The sequence below is a fragment of the Salvelinus fontinalis genome, chromosome 33 (assembly GCF_029448725.1).
Source record: "Salvelinus fontinalis isolate EN_2023a chromosome 33, ASM2944872v1, whole genome shotgun sequence".
Taxonomy (NCBI): domain Eukaryota; kingdom Metazoa; phylum Chordata; class Actinopteri; order Salmoniformes; family Salmonidae; genus Salvelinus; species Salvelinus fontinalis.
In genome coordinates this window covers 50,961,703-50,980,732 of record NC_074697.1, presented here as the reverse complement: position 1 = coordinate 50,980,732, position 19,030 = coordinate 50,961,703, and the positions used below count along the sequence as shown (strand labels likewise).

The following is a 19,030-nucleotide window of genomic DNA, read 5'->3' as shown; positions in this document are numbered from 1 at the left end:
GACCAACAAAATTGTTTGACCATTCTATGGAAAGGGGAGACTCTAACAAACACAATGCCGTTCTCAGTTTTGCTCTACGACCCCCACAAGTGTCACAGGACTCGTCTGAAGGTAACCAGTACCGGTTAAAATTACAGATTTTTCATCAAGGAAGAAATTAATACATGTTGAAGCCACTAGTAGAGAGCACAAACGATTAGCAGTCCATTGCCTTAATCACTCAGCCACCTCATCCTGCACTCCATGGATAGCAGTTGCCTCTCCAACCAGTAGCCAAAGATCCGCCTGTCTCAGACTGTTAAAGGGCTCGTCCGGGATTTGAACCCGGGACCTCTCGCACCCGAAGCGAGAATCATACCCCTAGACCAACGAGCCATTTCTTCGAAGACATTTTTTTGCTGTCGCCAGCAATGACGGTGAGGATATGGATTGACTTGTCGATGGTGCCAGGCCACAGTGAATCACGTGAGTTTTGTTGGTATTCTTGTGAGCATAGCTGTCTTCCAAGCAGTTGACCAGGTTTCAGTTCAAATCCTCTGTAATTCATCTGCCGAGTCTTTCAGATTCAATTTTCATTTTCTGTAACAGCAAGAAACAAATGAAGAAGAGCTAAATGAAGATTTTGAAGTTGAAAAAGAGGACATCAAAACGAATTGGAGCTCATTGAATTTGAGCCGATTGACGCACCGGTATGTGAATAAATGATAAAATCCCCATTGGAATCTGTCAGTTTGAAACTAGAGATTTCACCTTTTTTTTTGCACTGGATGCTTCTCAATCTTCCATAACCGCTGATGTCACACCTCTGCATTTTCGGTGAAAGGCGGCAGAGTGAGAGCGATGTTTGTCAAAACATGAGACATCCCGAATATCAGTTTTCTCATATAAATGTCTTTAGCTTCCGAATGGTTTGACCAACAAAATTGTTTGACCATTCTATGGAAAGGGGAGACTCTAACAAACACAATGCCGTTCTCAGTTTTGCTCTACGACCCCCACAAGTGTCACAGGACTCGTCTGAAGGTAACCAGTACCGGTTAAAATTACAGATTTTTCATCAAGGAAGAAATTAATACATGTTGAAGCCACTAGTAGAGAGCACAAACGATTAGCAGTCCATTGCCTTAATCACTCAGCCACCTCGTCCTGCACTCCATGGATAGCAGTTGCCTCTCCAACCAGTAGCCAAAGATCCGCCTGTCTCAGACTGTTAAAGGGCTCGTCCGGGAATTGAACCCGGGACCTCTCGCACCCGAAGCGAGAATCATACCCCTAGACCAACGAGCCATTTCTTCGAAGACATTTTTTTGCTGTCGCCAGCAATGACGGTGAGGATATGGATTGACTTGTCGATGGTGCCAGGCCACAGTGAATCACGTGAGTTTTGTTGGTATTCTTGTGAGCATAGCTGTCTTCCAAGCAGTTGACCAGGTTTCAGTTCAAATCCTCTGTAATTCATCTGCCGAGTCTTTCAGATTCAATTTTCATTTTCTGTAACAGCAAGAAACAAATGAAGAAGAGCTAAATGAAGATTTTGAAGTTGAAAAAGAAGACATCAAAACGAATTGGAGCTCATTGAATTTGAGCCGATTGACGCACCGGTATGTGAATAAATGATAAAATCCCCATTGGAATCTGTCAGTTTGAAACTAGAGATTTCACCTTTTTTTTTGCACTGGATGCTTCTCAATCTTCCATAACCGCTGATGTCACACCTCTGCATTTTCGGTGAAAGGCGGCAGAGCGAGAGCGATGTTTGTCAAAACATGAGACATCCCGAATATCAGTTTTCTCATATAAATGTCTTTAGCTTCCGAATGGTTTGACCAACAAAATTGTTTGACCATTCTATGGAAAGGGGAGACTCTAACAAACACAATGCCGTTCTCAGTTTTGCTCTACGACCCCCACAAGTGTCACAGGACTCGTCTGAAGGTAACCAGTACCGGTTAAAATTACAGATTTTTCATCAAGGAAGAAATTAATACATGTTGAAGCCACTAGTGGAGAGCACAAACGATTAGCAGTCCATTGCCTTAATCACTCAGCCACCTCATCCTGCACTCCATGGATAGCAGTTGCCTCTCCAACCAGTAGCCAAAGATCCGCCTGTCTCAGACTGTTTAAGGGCTCATCCGGGATTTGAACCCGGGACCTCTCGCACCCGAAGCGAGAATCATACCCCTAGACCAACGAGCCATTTCTTCGAAGACATTTTTTTGCTGTCGCCAGCAATGACGGTGAGGATATGGATTGACTTGTCGATGGTGCCAGGCCACAGTGAATCACGTGAGTTTTGTTGGTATTCTTGTGAGCATAGCTGTCTTCCAAGCAGTTGACCAGGTTTCAGTTCAAATCCTCTGTAATTCATCTGCCGAGTCTTTCAGATTCAATTTTCATTTTCTGTAACAGCAAGAAACAAATGAAGAAGAGCTAAATGAAGATTTTGAAGTTGAAAAAGAGGACATCAAAACGAATTGGAGCTCATTGAATTTGAGCCGATTGACGCACCGGTATGTGAATAAATGATAAAATCCCCATTGGAATCTGTCAGTTTGAAACTAGAGATTTCACCTTTTTTTTTGCACTGGATGCTTCTCAATCTTCCATAACCGCTGATGTCACACCTCTGCATTTTCGGTGAAAGGCGGCAGAGTGAGAGCGATGTTTGTCAAAACATGAGACATCCCGAATATCAGTTTTCTCATATAAATGTCTGTAGCTTCCGAATGGTTTGACCAACAAAATTGTTTGACCATTCTATGGAAAGGGGAGACTCTAACAAACACAATGCCGTTCTCAGTTTTGCTCTACGACCCCCACAAGTGTCACAGGACTCGTCTGAAGGTAACCAGTACCGGTTAAAATTACAGATTTTCATCAAGGAAGAAATTAATACATGTTGAAGCCACTAGTGGAGAGCACAAACGATTAGCAGTCCATTGCCTTAATCACTCAGCCACCTCATCCTGCACTCCATGGATAGCAGTTGCCTCTCCAACCAGTAGCCAAAGATCCGCCTGTCTCAGACTGTTAAAGGGCTCGTCCGGGATTTGAACCCGGGACCTCTCGCACCCAAAGCGAGAATCATACCCCTAGACCAACAAGCCATTTGTTTGAAGATATTTTTTTGCTGTTGCAAGCAATGACGGTGAGGATATGGCTTGACTTGTCGATGGTGCCAGGCCACAGTGAATCACGTGAGTTTTGTTGGTATACTTGTGAGCATAGCTGTCTTCCAAGCAGTTGACCAGGTTTCAGTTCAAATTCTCTGTAATTCATCTGCCGAGTCTTTCAGATTCAATTTTCATTTTCTCTAACAGCAAGAAACAAATGAAGAAGAGCTAAATGAAGATTTTGAAGTTGAAAAAGAAGACATCAAAACGAATTGGAGCTCATTGAATTTGAGCCGATTGACGCACCGGTATGTGAATAAATGATAAAATCCCCATTGGAATCTGTCAGTTTGAAACTAGAGATTTCACCTTTTTTTTTGCACTGGATGCTTCTCAATCTTCCATAACCGCTGATGTCACACCTCTGCATTTTCGGTGAAAGGCGGCAGAGCGAGAGCGATGTTTGTCAAAACATGAGACATCCCGAATATCAGTTCTCATATAAATGTCTTTAGCTTCCGAACGGTTTGACCAACAAAATTGTTTGACCATTCTATGGAAAGGGGAGACTAACAAACACAATGCCTTTCTCAGTTTTGCTCTACGACCCCCACAAGTGTCACAGGACTCGTCTGAAGGTAACCAGTACCGGTTAAAATTACAGATTTTTAATCAAGGAAGAAATTAATACATGTTGAAGCCACTAGTAGAGAGCACAAACGATTAGCAGTCCATTGCCTTAATCACTCAGCCACCTCGTCCTGCACTCCAGGGATGGCAGTTACCCCTCCAACCAGTAAACAAAGATCTGCTTGTCTCAGACTGTTAAAGGGCTCGTCCGGGATTTGAACCCGGGACCTCTCGCACCCAAAGCGAGAATCATACCCCTAGACCAACGAGCCATTTGTTTGAAGATATTTTTTTGCTGTTGCAAGCAATGACGGTGAGGATATGGATTGACTTGTCGATGGTGCCAGGCCACAGTGAATCACGTGAGTTTTGTTGGTATTCTTGTGAGCATAGCTGTCTTCCAAGCAGTTGACCAGGTTTCAGTTCAAATCCTCTGTAATTCATCTGCCGAGTCTTTCAGATTCAATTTTCATTTTCTGTAACAGCAAGAAACAAATGAAGAAGAGCTAAATGAAGATTTTGAAGTTGAAAAAGAAGACATCAAAACGAATTGGAGCTCATTGAATTTGAGCCGATTGACGCACCGGTATGTGAATAAATGATAAAATCCCCATTGGAATCTGTCAGTTTGAAACTAGAGATTTCACCTTTTTTTTTGCACTGGATGCTTCTCAATCTTCCATAACCGCTGATGTCACACCTCTGCATTTTCGGTGAAAGGCGGCAGAGCGAGAGCGATGTTTGTCAAAACATGAGACATCCCGAATATCAGTTTTCTCATATAAATGTCTTTAGCTTCCGAATGGTTTGACCAACAAAATTGTTTGACCATTCTATGGAAAGGGGAGACTCTAACAAACACAATGCCGTTCTCAGTTTTGCTCTACGACCCCCACAAGTGTCACAGGACTCGTCTGAAGGTAACCAGTACCGGTTAAAATTACAGATTTTTCATCAAGGAAGAAATTAATACATGTTGAAGCCACTAGTGGAGAGCACAAACGATTAGCAGTCCATTGCCTTAATCACTCAGCCACCTCATCCTGCACTCCATGGATAGCAGTTGCCTCTCCAACCAGTAGCCAAAGATCCGCCTGTCTCAGACTGTTTAAGGGCTCATCCGGGATTTGAACCCGGGACCTCTCGCACCCGAAGCGAGAATCATACCCCTAGACCAACGAGCCATTTCTTCGAAGACATTTTTTTGCTGTCGCCAGCAATGACGGTGAGGATATGGATTGACTTGTCGATGGTGCCAGGCCACAGTGAATCACGTGAGTTTTGTTGGTATTCTTGTGAGCATAGCTGTCTTCCAAGCAGTTGACCAGGTTTCAGTTCAAATCCTCTGTAATTCATCTGCCGAGTCTTTCAGATTCAATTTTCATTTTCTGTAACAGCAAGAAACAAATGAAGAAGAGCTAAATGAAGATTTTGAAGTTGAAAAAGAGGACATCAAAACGAATTGGAGCTCATTGAATTTGAGCCGATTGACGCACCGGTATGTGAATAAATGATAAAATCCCCATTGGAATCTGTCAGTTTGAAACTAGAGATTTCACCTTTTTTTTTGCACTGGATGCTTCTCAATCTTCCATAACCGCTGATGTCACACCTCTGCATTTTCGGTGAAAGGCGGCAGAGTGAGAGCGATGTTTGTCAAAACATGAGACATCCCGAATATCAGTTTTCTCATATAAATGTCTGTAGCTTCCGAATGGTTTGACCAACAAAATTGTTTGACCATTCTATGGAAAGGGGAGACTCTAACAAACACAATGCCGTTCTCAGTTTTGCTCTACGACCCCCACAAGTGTCACAGGACTCGTCTGAAGGTAACCAGTACCGGTTAAAATTACAGATTTTCATCAAGGAAGAAATTAATACATGTTGAAGCCACTAGTGGAGAGCACAAACGATTAGCAGTCCATTGCCTTAATCACTCAGCCACCTCATCCTGCACTCCATGGATAGCAGTTGCCTCTCCAACCAGTAGCCAAAGATCCGCCTGTCTCAGACTGTTAAAGGGCTCGTCCGGGATTTGAACCCGGGACCTCTCGCACCCAAAGCGAGAATCATACCCCTAGACCAACAAGCCATTTGTTTGAAGATATTTTTTTGCTGTTGCAAGCAATGACGGTGAGGATATGGCTTGACTTGTCGATGGTGCCAGGCCACAGTGAATCACGTGAGTTTTGTTGGTATACTTGTGAGCATAGCTGTCTTCCAAGCAGTTGACCAGGTTTCAGTTCAAATTCTCTGTAATTCATCTGCCGAGTCTTTCAGATTCAATTTTCATTTTCTCTAACAGCAAGAAACAAATGAAGAAGAGCTAAATGAAGATTTTGAAGTTGAAAAAGAAGACATCAAAACGAATTGGAGCTCATTGAATTTGAGCCGATTGACGCACCGGTATGTGAATAAATGATAAAATCCCCATTGGAATCTGTCAGTTTGAAACTAGAGATTTCACCTTTTTTTTTGCACTGGATGCTTCTCAATCTTCCATAACCGCTGATGTCACACCTCTGCATTTTCGGTGAAAGGCGGCAGAGCGAGAGCGATGTTTGTCAAAACATGAGACATCCCGAATATCAGTTCTCATATAAATGTCTTTAGCTTCCGAACGGTTTGACCAACAAAATTGTTTGACCATTCTATGGAAAGGGGAGACTAACAAACACAATGCCTTTCTCAGTTTTGCTCTACGACCCCCACAAGTGTCACAGGACTCGTCTGAAGGTAACCAGTACCGGTTAAAATTACAGATTTTTAATCAAGGAAGAAATTAATACATGTTGAAGCCACTAGTGGAGAGCACAAACGATTAGCAGTCCATTGCCTTAATCACTCAGCCACCTCGTCCTGCACTCCAGGGATGGCAGTTACCCCTCCAACCAGTAAACAAAGATCTGCTTGTCTCAGACTGTTAAAGGGCTCGTCCGGGATTTGAACCCGGGACCTCTCGCACCCAAAGCGAGAATCATACCCCTAGACCAACGAGCCATTTGTTTGAAGATATTTTTTTGCTGTTGCAAGCAATGACGGTGAGGATATGGCTTGACTTGTCGATGGTGCCAGGCCACAGTGAATCACGTGAGTTTTGTTGGTATACTTGTGAGCATAGCTGTCTTCCAAGCAGTTGACCAGGTTTCAGTTCAAATTCTCTGTAATTCATCTGCCGAGTCTTTCAGATTCAATTTTCATTTTCTCTAACAGCAAGAAACAAATGAAGAAGAGCTAAATGAAGATTTTGAAGTTGAAAAAGAAGACATCAAAACGAATTGGAGCTCATTGAATTTGAGCCGATTGACGCACCGGTATGTGAATAAATGATAAAATCCCCATTGGAATCTGTCAGTTTGAAACTAGAGATTTCACCTTTTTTTTTGCACTGGATGCTTCTCAATCTTCCATAACCGCTGATGTCACACCTCTGCATTTTCGGTGAAAGGCGGCAGAGCGAGAGCGATGTTTGTCAAAACATGAGACATCCCGAATATCAGTTCTCATATAAATGTCTTTAGCTTCCGAACGGTTTGACCAACAAAATTGTTTGACCATTCTATGGAAAGGGGAGACTAACAAACACAATGCCTTTCTCAGTTTTGCTCTACGACCCCCACAAGTGTCACAGGACTCGTCTGAAGGTAACCAGTACCGGTTAAAATTACAGATTTTTAATCAAGGAAGAAATTAATACATGTTGAAGCCACTAGTGGAGAGCACAAACGATTAGCAGTCCATTGCCTTAATCACTCAGCCACCTCGTCCTGCACTCCAGGGATGGCAGTTACCCCTCCAACCAGTAAACAAAGATCTGCTTGTCTCAGACTGTTAAAGGGCTCGTCCGGGATTTGAACCCGGGACCTCTCGCACCCAAAGCGAGAATCATACCCCTAGACCAACGAGCCATTTGTTTGAAGATATTTTTTTGCTGTTGCAAGCAATGACGGTGAGGATATGGCTTGACTTGTCGATGGTGCCAGGCCACAGTGAATCACGTGAGTTTTGTTGGTATACTTGTGAGCATAGCTGTCTTCCAAGCAGTTGACCAGGTTTCAGTTCAAATTCTCTGTAATTCATCTGCCGAGTCTTTCAGATTCAATTTTCATTTTCTCTAACAGCAAGAAACAAATGAAGAAGAGCTAAATGAAGATTTTGAAGTTGAAAAAGAAGACATCAAAACGAATTGGAGCTCATTGAATTTGAGCCGATTGACGCACCGGTATGTGAATAAATGATAAAATCCCCATTGGAATCTGTCAGTTTGAAACTAGAGATTTCACCTTTTTTTTTGCACTGGATGCTTCTCAATCTTCCATAACCGCTGATGTCACACCTCTGCATTTTCGGTGAAAGGCGGCAGAGCGAGAGCGATGTTTGTCAAAACATGAGACATCCCGAATATCAGTTCTCATATAAATGTCTTTAGCTTCCGAACGGTTTGACCAACAAAATTGTTTGACCATTCTATGGAAAGGGGAGACTAACAAACACAATGCCTTTCTCAGTTTTGCTCTACGACCCCCACAAGTGTCACAGGACTCGTCTGAAGGTAACCAGTACCGGTTAAAATTACAGATTTTTAATCAAGGAAGAAATTAATACATGTTGAAGCCACTAGTGGAGAGCACAAACGATTAGCAGTCCATTGCCTTAATCACTCAGCCACCTCGTCCTGCACTCCAGGGATGGCAGTTACCCCTCCAACCAGTAAACAAAGATCTGCTTGTCTCAGACTGTTAAAGGGCTCGTCCGGGATTTGAACCCGGGACCTCTCGCACCCAAAGCGAGAATCATACCCCTAGACCAACGAGCCATTTGTTTGAAGATATTTTTTTGCTGTTGCAAGCAATGACGGTGAGGATATGGCTTGACTTGTCGATGGTGCCAGGCCACAGTGAATCACGTGAGTTTTGTTGGTATACTTGTGAGCATAGCTGTCTTCCAAGCAGTTGACCAGGTTTCAGTTCAAATTCTCTGTAATTCATCTGCCGAGTCTTTCAGATTCAATTTTCATTTTCTCTAACAGCAAGAAACAAATGAAGAAGAGCTAAATGAAGATTTTGAAGTTGAAAAAGAAGACATCAAAACGAATTGGAGCTCATTGAATTTGAGCCGATTGACGCACCGGTATGTGAATAAATGATAAAATCCCCATTGGAATCTGTCAGTTTGAAACTAGAGATTTCACCTTTTTTTTTGCACTGGATGCTTCTCAATCTTCCATAACCGCTGATGTCACACCTCTGCATTTTCGGTGAAAGGCGGCAGAGCGAGAGCGATGTTTGTCAAAACATGAGACATCCCGAATATCAGTTCTCATATAAATGTCTTTAGCTTCCGAACGGTTTGACCAACAAAATTGTTTGACCATTCTATGGAAAGGGGAGACTAACAAACACAATGCCTTTCTCAGTTTTGCTCTACGACCCCCACAAGTGTCACAGGACTCGTCTGAAGGTAACCAGTACCGGTTAAAATTACAGATTTTTAATCAAGGAAGAAATTAATACATGTTGAAGCCACTAGTGGAGAGCACAAACGATTAGCAGTCCATTGCCTTAATCACTCAGCCACCTCGTCCTGCACTCCAGGGATGGCAGTTACCCCTCCAACCAGTAAACAAAGATCTGCTTGTCTCAGACTGTTAAAGGGCTCGTCCGGGATTTGAACCCGGGACCTCTCGCACCCAAAGCGAGAATCATACCCCTAGACCAACGAGCCATTTGTTTGAAGATATTTTTTTGCTGTTGCAAGCAATGACGGTGAGGATATGGCTTGACTTGTCGATGGTGCCAGGCCACAGTGAATCACGTGAGTTTTGTTGGTATACTTGTGAGCATAGCTGTCTTCCAAGCAGTTGACCAGGTTTCAGTTCAAATTCTCTGTAATTCATCTGCCGAGTCTTTCAGATTCAATTTTCATTTTCTCTAACAGCAAGAAACAAATGAAGAAGAGCTAAATGAAGATTTTGAAGTTGAAAAAGAAGACATCAAAACGAATTGGAGCTCATTGAATTTGAGCCGATTGACGCACCGGTATGTGAATAAATGATAAAATCCCCATTGGAATCTGTCAGTTTGAAACTAGAGATTTCACCTTTTTTTTTGCACTGGATGCTTCTCAATCTTCCATAACCGCTGATGTCACACCTCTGCATTTTCGGTGAAAGGCGGCAGAGCGAGAGCGATGTTTGTCAAAACATGAGACATCCCGAATATCAGTTTTCTCATATAAATGTCTTTAGCTTCCGAATGGTTTGACCAACAAAATTGTTTGACCATTCTATGGAAAGGGGAGACTCTAACAAACACAATGCCGTTCTCAGTTTTGCTCTACGACCCCCATAAGTGTCACAGGACTCGTCTGAAGGTAACCAGTACCGGTTAAAATTACAGATTTTTCATCAAGGAAGAAATTAATACATGTTGAAGCCACTAGTAGAGAGCACAAACGATTAGCAGTCCATTGCCTTAATCATTCAGCCACCTCGTCCTGCACTCCATGGATAGCAGTTGCCTCTCCAACCAGTAGCCAAAGATCCGCCTGTCTCAGACTGTTAAAGGGCTCGTCCGGGATTTGAACCCGGGACCTCTCGCACCCGAAGCGAGAATCATACCCCTAGACCAACGAGCCATTTCTTCGAAGACATTTTTTTGCTGTCGCCAGCAATGACGGTGAGGATATGGATTGACTTGTCGATGGTGCCAGGCCACAGTGAATCACGTGAGTTTTGTTGGTATTCTTGTGAGCATAGCTGTCTTCCAAGCAGTTGACCAGGTTTCAGTTCAAATCCTCTGTAATTCATCTGCCGAGTCTTTCAGATTCAATTTTCATTTTCTGTAACAGCAAGAAACAAATGAAGAAGAGCTAAATGAAGATTTTGAAGTTGAAAAAGAAGACATCAAAACGAATTGGAGCTCATTGAATTTGAGCCGATTGACGCACCGGTATGTAAATAAATGATAAAATCCCCATTGGAATCTGTCAGTTTGAAACTAGAGATTTCACCTTTTTTTTTGCACTGGATGCTTCTCAATCTTCCATAACCGCTGATGTCACACCTCTGCATTTTCGGTGAAAGGCGGCAGAGCGAGAGCGATGTTTGTCAAAACATGAGACATCCCGAATATCAGTTTTCTCATATAAATGTCTTTAGCTTCCGAATGGTTTGACCAACAAAATTGTTTGACCATTCTATGGAAAGGGGAGACTCTAACAAACACAATGCCGTTCTCAGTTTTGCTCTACGACCCCCATAAGTGTCACAGGACTCGTCTGAAGGTAACCAGTACCGGTTAAAATTACAGATTTTTAATCAAGGAAGAAATTAATACATGTTGAAGCCACTAGTGGAGAGCACAAACGATTAGCAGTCCATTGCCTTAATCACTCAGCCACCTCGTCCTGCACTCCAGGGATGGCAGTTACCCCTCCAACCAGTAAACAAAGATCTGCTTGTCTCAGACTGTTAAAGGGCTCGTCCGGGATTTGAACCCGGGACCTCTCGCACCCAAAGCGAGAATCATACCCCTAGACCAACGAGCCATTTGTTTGAAGATATTTTTTTGCTGTTGCAAGCAATGACGGTGAGGATATGGCTTGACTTGTCGATGGTGCCAGGCCACAGTGAATCACGTGAGTTTTGTTGGTATACTTGTGAGCATAGCTGTCTTCCAAGCAGTTGACCAGGTTTCAGTTCAAATTCTCTGTAATTCATCTGCCGAGTCTTTCAGATTCAATTTTCATTTTCTCTAACAGCAAGAAACAAATGAAGAAGAGCTAAATGAAGATTTTGAAGTTGAAAAAGAAGACATCAAAACGAATTGGAGCTCATTGAATTTGAGCCGATTGACGCACCGGTATGTGAATAAATGATAAAATCCCCATTGGAATCTGTCAGTTTGAAACTAGAGATTTCACCTTTTTTTTTGCACTGGATGCTTCTCAATCTTCCATAACCGCTGATGTCACACCTCTGCATTTTCGGTGAAAGGCGGCAGAGCGAGAGCGATGTTTGTCAAAACATGAGACATCCCGAATATCAGTTTTCTCATATAAATGTCTTTAGCTTCCGAATGGTTTGACCAACAAAATTGTTTGACCATTCTATGGAAAGGGGAGACTCTAACAAACACAATGCCGTTCTCAGTTTTGCTCTACGACCCCCATAAGTGTCACAGGACTCGTCTGAAGGTAACCAGTACCGGTTAAAATTACAGATTTTTCATCAAGGAAGAAATTAATACATGTTGAAGCCACTAGTAGAGAGCACAAACGATTAGCAGTCCATTGCCTTAATCATTCAGCCACCTCGTCCTGCACTCCATGGATAGCAGTTGCCTCTCCAACCAGTAGCCAAAGATCCGCCTGTCTCAGACTGTTAAAGGGCTCGTCCGGGATTTGAACCCGGGACCTCTCGCACCCGAAGCGAGAATCATACCCCTAGACCAACGAGCCATTTCTTCGAAGACATTTTTTTGCTGTCGCCAGCAATGACGGTGAGGATATGGATTGACTTGTCGATGGTGCCAGGCCACAGTGAATCACGTGAGTTTTGTTGGTATTCTTGTGAGCATAGCTGTCTTCCAAGCAGTTGACCAGGTTTCAGTTCAAATCCTCTGTAATTCATCTGCCGAGTCTTTCAGATTCAATTTTCATTTTCTGTAACAGCAAGAAACAAATGAAGAAGAGCTAAATGAAGATTTTGAAGTTGAAAAAGAAGACATCAAAACGAATTGGAGCTCATTGAATTTGAGCCGATTGACGCACCGGTATGTAAATAAATGATAAAATCCCCATTGGAATCTGTCAGTTTGAAACTAGAGATTTCACCTTTTTTTTTGCACTGGATGCTTCTCAATCTTCCATAACCGCTGATGTCACACCTCTGCATTTTCGGTGAAAGGCGGCAGAGCGAGAGCGATGTTTGTCAAAACATGAGACATCCCGAATATCAGTTTTCTCATATAAATGTCTTTAGCTTCCGAATGGTTTGACCAACAAAATTGTTTGACCATTCTATGGAAAGGGGAGACTCTAACAAACACAATGCCGTTCTCAGTTTTGCTCTACGACCCCCACAAGTGTCACAGGACTCGTCTGAAGGTAACCAGTACCGGTTAAAATTACAGATTTTTAATCAAGGAAGAAATTAATACATGTTGAAGCCACTAGTGGAGAGCACAAACGATTAGCAGTCCATTGCCTTAATCACTCAGCCACCTCGTCCTGCACTCCAGGGATGGCAGTTACCCCTCCAACCAGTAAACAAAGATCTGCTTGTCTCAGACTGTTAAAGGGCTCGTCCGGGATTTGAACCCGGGACCTCTCGCACCCAAAGCGAGAATCATACCCCTAGACCAACGAGCCATTTGTTTGAAGATATTTTTTTGCTGTTGCAAGCAATGACGGTGAGGATATGGCTTGACTTGTCGATGGTGCCAGGCCACAGTGAATCACGTGAGTTTTGTTGGTATACTTGTGAGCATAGCTGTCTTCCAAGCAGTTGACCAGGTTTCAGTTCAAATTCTCTGTAATTCATCTGCCGAGTCTTTCAGATTCAATTTTCATTTTCTCTAACAGCAAGAAACAAATGAAGAAGAGCTAAATGAAGATTTTGAAGTTGAAAAAGAAGACATCAAAACGAATTGGAGCTCATTGAATTTGAGCCGATTGACGCACCGGTATGTGAATAAATGATAAAATCCCCATTGGAATCTGTCAGTTTGAAACTAGAGATTTCACCTTTTTTTTTGCACTGGATGCTTCTCAATCTTCCATAACCGCTGATGTCACACCTCTGCATTTTCGGTGAAAGGCGGCAGAGCGAGAGCGATGTTTGTCAAAACATGAGACATCCCGAATATCAGTTTTCTCATATAAATGTCTTTAGCTTCCGAATGGTTTGACCAACAAAATTGTTTGACCATTCTATGGAAAGGGGAGACTCTAACAAACACAATGCCGTTCTCAGTTTTGCTCTACGACCCCCACAAGTGTCACAGGACTCGTCTGAAGGTAACCAGTACCGGTTAAAATTACAGATTTTTCATCAAGGAAGAAATTAATACATGTTGAAGCCACTAGTAGAGAGCACAAACGATTAGCAGTCCATTGCCTTAATCATTCAGCCACCTCGTCCTGCACTCCATGGATAGCAGTTGCCTCTCCAACCAGTAGCCAAAGATCCGCCTGTCTCAGACTGTTAAAGGGCTCGTCCGGGATTTGAACCCGGGACCTCTCGCACCCGAAGCGAGAATCATACCCCTAGACCAACGAGCCATTTCTTCGAAGACATTTTTTTGCTGTCGCCAGCAATGACGGTGAGGATATGGATTGACTTGTCGATGGTGCCAGGCCACAGTGAATCACGTGAGTTTTGTTGGTATTCTTGTGAGCATAGCTGTCTTCCAAGCAGTTGACCAGGTTTCAGTTCAAATCCTCTGTAATTCATCTGCCGAGTCTTTCAGATTCAATTTTCATTTTCTGTAACAGCAAGAAACAAATGAAGAAGAGCTAAATGAAGATTTTGAAGTTGAAAAAGAAGACATCAAAACGAATTGGAGCTCATTGAATTTGAGCCGATTGACGCACCGGTATGTAAATAAATGATAAAATCCCCATTGGAATCTGTCAGTTTGAAACTAGAGATTTCACCTTTTTTTTTGCACTGGATGCTTCTCAATCTTCCATAACCGCTGATGTCACACCTCTGCATTTTCGGTGAAAGGCGGCAGAGCGAGAGCGATGTTTGTCAAAACATGAGACATCCCGAATATCAGTTCTCATATAAATGTCTTTAGCTTCCGAACGGTTTGACCAACAAAATTGTTTGACCATTCTATGGAAAGGGGAGACTAACAAACACAATGCCTTTCTCAGTTTTGCTCTACGACCCCCACAAGTGTCACAGGACTCGTCTGAAGGTAACCAGTACCGGTTAAAATTACAGATTTTTAATCAAGGAAGAAATTAATACATGTTGAAGCCACTAGTGGAGAGCACAAACGATTAGCAGTCCATTGCCTTAATCACTCAGCCACCTCGTCCTGCACTCCAGGGATGGCAGTTACCCCTCCAACCAGTAAACAAAGATCTGCTTGTCTCAGACTGTTAAAGGGCTCGTCCGGGATTTGAACCCGGGACCTCTCGCACCCAAAGCGAGAATCATACCCCTAGACCAACGAGCCATTTGTTTGAAGATATTTTTTTGCTGTTGCAAGCAATGACGGTGAGGATATGGCTTGACTTGTCGATGGTGCCAGGCCACAGTGAATCACGTGAGTTTTGTTGGTATACTTGTGAGCATAGCTGTCTTCCAAGCAGTTGACCAGGTTTCAGTTCAAATTCTCTGTAATTCATCTGCCGAGTCTTTCAGATTCAATTTTCATTTTCTCTAACAGCAAGAAACAAATGAAGAAGAGCTAAATGAAGATTTTGAAGTTGAAAAAGAAGACATCAAAACGAATTGGAGCTCATTGAATTTGAGCCGATTGACGCACCGGTATGTGAATAAATGATAAAATCCCCATTGGAATCTGTCAGTTTGAAACTAGAGATTTCACCTTTTTTTTTGCACTGGATGCTTCTCAATCTTCCATAACCGCTGATGTCACACCTCTGCATTTTCGGTGAAAGGCGGCAGAGCGAGAGCGATGTTTGTCAAAACATGAGACATCCCGAATATCAGTTCTCATATAAATGTCTTTAGCTTCCGAACGGTTTGACCAACAAAATTGTTTGACCATTCTATGGAAAGGGGAGACTAACAAACACAATGCCTTTCTCAGTTTTGCTCTACGACCCCCACAAGTGTCACAGGACTCGTCTGAAGGTAACCAGTACCGGTTAAAATTACAGATTTTTAATCAAGGAAGAAATTAATACATGTTGAAGCCACTAGTGGAGAGCACAAACGATTAGCAGTCCATTGCCTTAATCACTCAGCCACCTCGTCCTGCACTCCAGGGATGGCAGTTACCCCTCCAACCAGTAAACAAAGATCTGCTTGTCTCAGACTGTTAAAGGGCTCGTCCGGGATTTGAACCCGGGACCTCTCGCACCCAAAGCGAGAATCATACCCCTAGACCAACGAGCCATTTGTTTGAAGATATTTTTTTGCTGTTGCAAGCAATGACGGTGAGGATATGGCTTGACTTGTCGATGGTGCCAGGCCACAGTGAATCACGTGAGTTTTGTTGGTATACTTGTGAGCATAGCTGTCTTCCAAGCAGTTGACCAGGTTTCAGTTCAAATTCTCTGTAATTCATCTGCCGAGTCTTTCAGATTCAATTTTCATTTTCTCTAACAGCAAGAAACAAATGAAGAAGAGCTAAATGAAGATTTTGAAGTTGAAAAAGAAGACATCAAAACGAATTGGAGCTCATTGAATTTGAGCCGATTGACGCACCGGTATGTGAATAAATGATAAAATCCCCATTGGAATCTGTCAGTTTGAAACTAGAGATTTCACCTTTTTTTTTGCACTGGATGCTTCTCAATCTTCCATAACCGCTGATGTCACACCTCTGCATTTTCGGTGAAAGGCGGCAGAGCGAGAGCGATGTTTGTCAAAACATGAGACATCCCGAATATCAGTTTTCTCATATAAATGTCTTTAGCTTCCGAATGGTTTGACCAACAAAATTGTTTGACCATTCTATGGAAAGGGGAGACTCTAACAAACACAATGCCGTTCTCAGTTTTGCTCTACGACCCCCATAAGTGTCACAGGACTCGTCTGAAGGTAACCAGTACCGGTTAAAATTACAGATTTTTCATCAAGGAAGAAATTAATACATGTTGAAGCCACTAGTAGAGAGCACAAACGATTAGCAGTCCATTGCCTTAATCATTCAGCCACCTCGTCCTGCACTCCATGGATAGCAGTTGCCTCTCCAACCAGTAGCCAAAGATCCGCCTGTCTCAGACTGTTAAAGGGCTCGTCCGGGATTTGAACCCGGGACCTCTCGCACCCGAAGCGAGAATCATACCCCTAGACCAACGAGCCATTTCTTCGAAGACATTTTTTTGCTGTCGCCAGCAATGACGGTGAGGATATGGATTGACTTGTCGATGGTGCCAGGCCACAGTGAATCACGTGAGTTTTGTTGGTATTCTTGTGAGCATAGCTGTCTTCCAAGCAGTTGACCAGGTTTCAGTTCAAATCCTCTGTAATTCATCTGCCGAGTCTTTCAGATTCAATTTTCATTTTCTGTAACAGCAAGAAACAAATGAAGAAGAGCTAAATGAAGATTTTGAAGTTGAAAAAGAAGACATCAAAACGAATTGGAGCTCATTGAATTTGAGCCGATTGACGCACCGGTATGTAAATAAATGATAAAATCCCCATTGGAATCTGTCAGTTTGAAACTAGAGATTTCACCTTTTTTTTTGCACTGGATGCTTCTCAATCTTCCATAACCGCTGATGTCACACCTCTGCATTTTCGGTGAAAGGCGGCAGAGCGAGAGCGATGTTTGTCAAAACATGAGACATCCCGAATATCAGTTTTCTCATATAAATGTCTTTAGCTTCCGAATGGTTTGACCAACAAAATTGTTTGACCATTCTATGGAAAGGGGAGACTCTAACAAACACAATGCCGTTCTCAGTTTTGCTCTACGACCCCCACAAGTGTCACAGGACTCGTCTGAAGGTAACCAGTACCGGTTAAAATTACAGATTTTTAATCAAGGAAGAAATTAATACATGTTGAAGCCACTAGTGGAGAGCACAAACGATTAGCAGTCCATTGCCTTAATCACTCAGCCACCTCGTCCTGCACTCCAGGGATGGCAGTTACCCCTCCAACCAGTAAACAAAGATCTGCTTGTCTCAGACTGTTAAAGGGCTCGTCCGGGATTTGAACCCGGGACCTCTCGCACCCAAAGCGAGAATCATACCCCTAGACCAACGAGCCATTTGTTTGAAGATATTTTTTTGCTGTTGCAAGCAATGACGGTGAGGATATGGCTTGACTTGTCGATGGTGCCAGGCCACAGTGAATCACGTGAGTTTTGTTGGTATACTTGTGAGCATAGCTGTCTTCCAAGCAGTTGACCAGGTTTCAGTTCAAATTCTCTGTAATTCATCTGCCGAGTCTTTCAGATTCAATTTTCATTTTCTCTAACAGCAAGAAACAAATGAAGAAGAGCTAAATGAAGATTTTGAAGTTGAAAAAGAAGACATCAAAACGAATTGGAGCTCATTGAATTTGAGCCGATTGACGCACCGGTATGTGAATAAATGATAAAATCCCCATTGGAATCTGTCAGTTTGAAACTAGAGATTTCACCTTTTTTTTTGCACTGGATGCTTCTCAATCTTCCATAACCGCTGATGTCACACCTCTGCATTTTCGGTGAAAGGCGGCAGAGCGAGAGCGATGTTTGTCAAAACATGAGACATCCCGAATATCAGTTTTCTCATATAAATGTCTTTAGCTTCCGAATGGTTTGACCAACAAAATTGTTTGACCATTCTATGGAAAGGGGAGACTCTAACAAACACAATGCCGTTCTCAGTTTTGCTCTACGACCCCCACAAGTGTCACAGGACTCGTCTGAAGGTAACCAGTACCGGTTAAAATTACAGATTTTTCATCAAGGAAGAAATTAATACATGTTGAAGCCACTAGTAGAGAGCACAAACGATTAGCAGTCCATTGCCTTAATCATTCAGCCACCTCGTCCTGCACTCCATGGATAGCAGTTGCCTCTCCAACCAGTAGCCAAAGATCCGCCTGTCTCAGACTGTTAAAGGGCTCGTCCGGGATTTGAACCCGGGACCTCTCGCACCCGAAGCGAGAATCATACCCCTAGACCAACGAGCCATTTCTTCGAAGACATTTTTTTGCTGTCGCCAGCAATGACGGTGAGGATATGGATTGACTTGTCGATGGTGCCAGGCCACAGTGAATCACGTGAGTTTTGTTGGTATTCTTGTGAGCATAGCTGTCTTCCAAGCAGTTGACCAGGTTTCAGTTCAAATCCTCTGTAATTCATCTGCCGAGTCTTTCAGATTCAATTTTCATTTTCTGTAACAGCAAGAAACAAATGAAGAAGAGCTAAATGAAGATTTTGAAGTTGAAAAAGAAGACATCAAAACGAATTGGAGCTCATTGAATTTGAGCCGATTGACGCACCGGTATGTAAATAAATGATAAAATCCCCATTGGAATCTGTCAGTTTGAAACTAGAGATTTCACCTTTTTTTTTGCACTGGATGCTTCTCAATCTTCCATAACCGCTGATGTCACACCTCTGCATTTTCGGTGA

General features: G+C 42.8%; 21 non-coding genes across 21 annotated transcripts; all 21 read right to left on the bottom strand.

The window, feature by feature from the left end:
- Positions 1-303: 303 nt before the first annotated feature.
- Positions 304-375, bottom strand: trnap-cgg (transfer RNA proline (anticodon CGG)). Its single transcript has one exon. It is a non-coding gene; the product is annotated as a tRNA-Pro (tRNA).
- Positions 376-1,215: 840 nt separating this feature from the next.
- Positions 1,216-1,287, bottom strand: trnap-cgg (transfer RNA proline (anticodon CGG)). The gene has a single exon. It is a non-coding gene; the product is annotated as a tRNA-Pro (tRNA).
- An 840-nt stretch (positions 1,288-2,127) lies between these two features.
- Positions 2,128-2,199, bottom strand: trnap-cgg (transfer RNA proline (anticodon CGG)). Its single transcript has one exon. It is a non-coding gene; the product is annotated as a tRNA-Pro (tRNA).
- Positions 2,200-3,038: 839 nt separating this feature from the next.
- trnap-ugg (transfer RNA proline (anticodon UGG)) lies at positions 3,039-3,110 on the bottom strand. The gene has a single exon. It is a non-coding gene; the product is annotated as a tRNA-Pro (tRNA).
- An 836-nt stretch (positions 3,111-3,946) lies between these two features.
- Positions 3,947-4,018, bottom strand: trnap-ugg (transfer RNA proline (anticodon UGG)). The gene has a single exon. It is a non-coding gene; the product is annotated as a tRNA-Pro (tRNA).
- Positions 4,019-4,858: 840 nt separating this feature from the next.
- Positions 4,859-4,930, bottom strand: trnap-cgg (transfer RNA proline (anticodon CGG)). The gene has a single exon. It is a non-coding gene; the product is annotated as a tRNA-Pro (tRNA).
- Positions 4,931-5,769: 839 nt separating this feature from the next.
- trnap-ugg (transfer RNA proline (anticodon UGG)) lies at positions 5,770-5,841 on the bottom strand. Its single transcript has one exon. It is a non-coding gene; the product is annotated as a tRNA-Pro (tRNA).
- An 836-nt stretch (positions 5,842-6,677) lies between these two features.
- trnap-ugg (transfer RNA proline (anticodon UGG)) lies at positions 6,678-6,749 on the bottom strand. Its single transcript has one exon. It is a non-coding gene; the product is annotated as a tRNA-Pro (tRNA).
- An 836-nt stretch (positions 6,750-7,585) lies between these two features.
- On the bottom strand, positions 7,586-7,657 carry trnap-ugg (transfer RNA proline (anticodon UGG)). Its single transcript has one exon. It is a non-coding gene; the product is annotated as a tRNA-Pro (tRNA).
- Positions 7,658-8,493: 836 nt separating this feature from the next.
- On the bottom strand, positions 8,494-8,565 carry trnap-ugg (transfer RNA proline (anticodon UGG)). Its single transcript has one exon. It is a non-coding gene; the product is annotated as a tRNA-Pro (tRNA).
- Positions 8,566-9,401: 836 nt separating this feature from the next.
- On the bottom strand, positions 9,402-9,473 carry trnap-ugg (transfer RNA proline (anticodon UGG)). The gene has a single exon. It is a non-coding gene; the product is annotated as a tRNA-Pro (tRNA).
- Positions 9,474-10,313: 840 nt separating this feature from the next.
- Positions 10,314-10,385, bottom strand: trnap-cgg (transfer RNA proline (anticodon CGG)). Its single transcript has one exon. It is a non-coding gene; the product is annotated as a tRNA-Pro (tRNA).
- Positions 10,386-11,225: 840 nt separating this feature from the next.
- Positions 11,226-11,297, bottom strand: trnap-ugg (transfer RNA proline (anticodon UGG)). The gene has a single exon. It is a non-coding gene; the product is annotated as a tRNA-Pro (tRNA).
- Positions 11,298-12,137: 840 nt separating this feature from the next.
- On the bottom strand, positions 12,138-12,209 carry trnap-cgg (transfer RNA proline (anticodon CGG)). The gene has a single exon. It is a non-coding gene; the product is annotated as a tRNA-Pro (tRNA).
- An 840-nt stretch (positions 12,210-13,049) lies between these two features.
- Positions 13,050-13,121, bottom strand: trnap-ugg (transfer RNA proline (anticodon UGG)). The gene has a single exon. It is a non-coding gene; the product is annotated as a tRNA-Pro (tRNA).
- Positions 13,122-13,961: 840 nt separating this feature from the next.
- trnap-cgg (transfer RNA proline (anticodon CGG)) lies at positions 13,962-14,033 on the bottom strand. The gene has a single exon. It is a non-coding gene; the product is annotated as a tRNA-Pro (tRNA).
- Positions 14,034-14,869: 836 nt separating this feature from the next.
- trnap-ugg (transfer RNA proline (anticodon UGG)) lies at positions 14,870-14,941 on the bottom strand. The gene has a single exon. It is a non-coding gene; the product is annotated as a tRNA-Pro (tRNA).
- Positions 14,942-15,777: 836 nt separating this feature from the next.
- Positions 15,778-15,849, bottom strand: trnap-ugg (transfer RNA proline (anticodon UGG)). The gene has a single exon. It is a non-coding gene; the product is annotated as a tRNA-Pro (tRNA).
- An 840-nt stretch (positions 15,850-16,689) lies between these two features.
- Positions 16,690-16,761, bottom strand: trnap-cgg (transfer RNA proline (anticodon CGG)). The gene has a single exon. It is a non-coding gene; the product is annotated as a tRNA-Pro (tRNA).
- An 840-nt stretch (positions 16,762-17,601) lies between these two features.
- On the bottom strand, positions 17,602-17,673 carry trnap-ugg (transfer RNA proline (anticodon UGG)). Its single transcript has one exon. It is a non-coding gene; the product is annotated as a tRNA-Pro (tRNA).
- An 840-nt stretch (positions 17,674-18,513) lies between these two features.
- On the bottom strand, positions 18,514-18,585 carry trnap-cgg (transfer RNA proline (anticodon CGG)). The gene has a single exon. It is a non-coding gene; the product is annotated as a tRNA-Pro (tRNA).
- Between the last annotated feature and the right edge of the window lie 445 nt (positions 18,586-19,030).